The sequence below is a fragment of the Tursiops truncatus genome, chromosome 6, assembly GCF_011762595.2.
Source record: "Tursiops truncatus isolate mTurTru1 chromosome 6, mTurTru1.mat.Y, whole genome shotgun sequence".
NCBI classification, from domain to species: Eukaryota; Metazoa; Chordata; class Mammalia; order Artiodactyla; family Delphinidae; genus Tursiops; species Tursiops truncatus.
The window spans coordinates 76547838-76551425 of record NC_047039.1 but is presented as its reverse complement, the minus strand read 5'-3'; the positions used below and the strand labels follow the sequence as shown (position 1 = coordinate 76551425).

Genomic DNA, 3588 nt, shown 5'->3' with positions numbered 1-3588 from the left:
TACACAGTGTTGCATTCTTCAATAGTGTTTTTTCACTTTTCGTTTTTGACACACTGTGATGTGTAAAATGAAAAAAATATAAAATAGGGCTTGTCCACAGTGGGCTAAATCTTTAATTCTCTTAAGAACATTAGTGGATTTTTAAAAGGCATTCTATACTACTGTTTGGTATGTGCGTAATTTTTTTTTGTTGTTGGGGGGATGGTTGGTGATTAGTATGTTCTCTAGAAGAGACAGAACTTGTGATTTTTTTTTTTTTGCTGCAAAAAGCTTTATTTCCATTTGTCCCAAGGCTTGGGAGAGGGGTCAAGGGCGGTTAAAAAGCTGCCCAGTGGCTGCAGAGTGGGGCTTCAGGAAAAGCTCTGACGCCAGAGGGGCTCCTCAGAGGCCGCTGGACTTCGGAGACTCCTGTTCATGCTCGAGGGTGAGCCTTTCAAAGAGATAATCGCCCAGCCCAGCCTGCGGAGCAGCCAGCGTGCGGCGGTTGGTCAGGTGGTCGCCCATCTGCTTGATGAGTTTCACCTACTCCTCCAGGAAGCAGCTCTCCCGGAAGTCGTAGGGGTGGGAGTCTGCGCAGGCGGAACCCAGGGCGCGCAGATCCGATAGTGCCTGGTTCAGGTTCTTCTCCCTAAGAGTGGCGGCTTCCACAGCGTCCTGGGTTTCACCCCACTTATCTTGAGAAGGCTTCCGCACATCTTGGAAAGGGCGTGGCTCCAGCACCGGTTTTGCATTTTCAAGAGACGCTGGGCGCCCTCGCGCTTTTCCTCGGCCAATTCCTGAAGAAAGTGTCCCACGCCGTGCAGAGCCGCATCGTCGGGGTCGAAATAGGAGCCCAGAGAGAGGTAAGTGCCCGCCCCGCATCTTGGACGGCGGCCTCCTCCTCGGTGGAATAATTCTGACGAATCTGGGAGCTCATGGTTGATTGGTAGTAAGGAGCTAAGCGCAAAAAATGGTGTTGGCTGGTCCTGGAGGCCGAGGATAGCTGAGTGGCTGATTCCAAAGGTTGTGACTGGAAAAAAGGTTGGAGGGTGGTAGAGGCTGGAGCAAGGAAGGTCCCTGGGTCTGTTCATTCCAAACACTGTTGAAGCAAAAGACAGATATGCAGGACAGCTGAGCGCACTGCCTAAAGTGATTTTTTTAAAAAGAATCACATTATGGTAAACCAAATTATAAATAGGCAATAATTTATTAAAGTCTAAATGAAAAGTTTCCTCTGTTAAAGAGAGTACTGTTAGATGGCATCCTGCTCTCTGAATGCTCGGGGCTAGAAGGTGCTTTTTGATAGTGTGTCCTCACCTCTGAGCCCTAACCAACATAGAGATGGAAAAAATCATTTGGCTATATTAATGTTCCTCAAGCTGCTGTTGAGAAAACTACATGAAATTGGAGAAAACTTTGTCCATGTGAATTCGACCCTACCTAAGAAAACAGCTTCAGGGCCTTTAAGATGCAAAAGCCGTATTCTGATTGCCAGAGCACATGTGAATTGTTCAATCTCTTCCTCAGAATTTGGCTTCCCGTGTAGATTTCACGACAGGGAAGAATCTACTGAGCAGCATTCCGGCTGTTACATTAGCCTCTTATGAATTTGTATGATGTTCTTTTGTTTTTGAGAAACTGATCTCTGCCTAGGATAGTCACAAAATCCAATTTCTGAGCCTTTAGAACTGAAGCCCCATTTCTGGATTAAGATGCTCTCTTCTGAGGCCTCTAGGCCTCTACCTAGTGATGACCGTCTCTGGACACACCCCTTCAATCTACACAATTCTTCTGGCTCATCTGTGTTTTATTGTTGTTATTTCGCTTGTTCTGTGTGTGTTCACATTTATCCAGTATCGAGATTGTTATTTTCAGCCTCACTTTCTCTGATTTGCGGGGGTGGGGTGGGGATTTCCTGAAGCAGTACTTGTGGATAAGTTAAAAAGAATAGGATGTTCACTGGAAACAAAGAAAAACTTCCATGGTAAACCTAAAAGGAAACAAATTCATTTCACGGGTATAACATGGACCTAAACTCTACAGTTCAACTGCATGTGACAGCACAAATTTCTAATCCTTGTGTGGCTGGCATATGTGTGTTGCTTTTGCTTTCAGAGAGCTAGAGGCTGTGAATTTACTTTAAAGTTTGATCCTCGAAGGTATCTCTTTTAGAATATTGAGTTATAAAAATTTAGGATCTAAACTTTGGGTTTATGTGTGCAAAAAAGATAAACTTTCTCTTGATCAAGCACTAGACTGACTGACTGATATTGGAACTGACTGATAATGGATTAGAAAAATAATGTAACAGAGTCATGCAGCATTTATTTTGGAAATAGCATGGTGTGAAAAAACAATTGAGAACCACATAAAATGAACACTGAAATGTTGACCTATGACTTTTGCATGTCTTTTGGTGTGAAAGAATTCACCATCAAATCTAAATCAACACACAAAGAATAAGCAAGATCTAGGAGTCAGAGGACATAGAAAGTCAGACGAAATGGTGTGATTTGAGTGTCTAAGGTTGAAAGATGGGTTACATTGACTGTGTTCAGGAAATCTCTTTCTTTTTTTGGGGGGTATGGTGCTTTCTAGGGGGCCCATTTTTAACCCCATTGCATCATGGGTATACTCACATAATACAAATAATGAAAGGTGGTTATATCACTAGAGTGACAGAGCTCCCTACATGAAGAGCCAAAGGTCAAGAAGAAGCAAGGCCTCAGATATGAATTCTTGTTCTCTTTTGGCTTTCCATCTTATATCTCCTTTCTGGATCTCACAGATCAGTGATTTCATGGTCCTGCATCTCACACTGGTGTTAGTCACCTGAGCCTCTCTTTCCTCAGCTAAACGTGGGGGTAATGACATCTACCTCTAGTCTCATGAGGGTCAAATGGTTCAATATATACATGACATTTAGAGTAGCTCCTGGCAGGTAGAAAGCATTCAAAAGTTCCTCCACCACCTCCTGATCACATCACCTTCTTATCAAATCACATTTCCTTTGGAGAAGAAGGAAACTGAGTTTCTTTCTTTAGTCTGGAAAACAGGCTGAGTTAACTTGTTATATTTCTTCTGTTCAAATATCCTGAATACTAGTTTGCTTGGAGATGCAATAACAAAATACCACAGACCCGGAGGCTTAAACAACAGAAATTAATTTTCTCACAGTTCTGGAGGCTGGTATTCCTGAGATCAAGGTGTTGGTAGGTTTGGTTTCTCCTGAGGCCTCTCTCCGTAGCTTGCAGATGGCTACCTTCTCGCTGTGTCTTTGCACGACCTTTTCTTGGTGCGTGCCCATCCCTGGTGTCTCTTCCGCTTTGTATAAGGACACCAGTTCTGTTGGATTAGGACCCCACATTTATGACCTCATTTAACCTTAATTACTTCTTTAAAGGTCGTACCTGGAAATATAGTTGCACTGGGGATTAGGCTTCAACATATGAATTTTAGGGGATACAATTCAGTCCATAACACCCTATAAGACATTTTAAGGCTTGCATTTAGGTGAACACTTGGGCCACAGTTACCAAGCCTGGCTCTCAACCTTCTTGAAGATGTTCATAGGTGTTTTGGCCTCAATAGGGGTAAATACATTGCTCT

The 3588-nt window shown here is 43.3% G+C and overlaps 1 pseudogene; it reads right to left on the bottom strand.

Moving 5' to 3' along the window:
• Positions 1-342: 342 nt before the first annotated feature.
• LOC101322259 (ferritin light chain pseudogene) lies at positions 343-916 on the bottom strand (annotated as a pseudogene).
• Between the last annotated feature and the right edge of the window lie 2672 nt (positions 917-3588).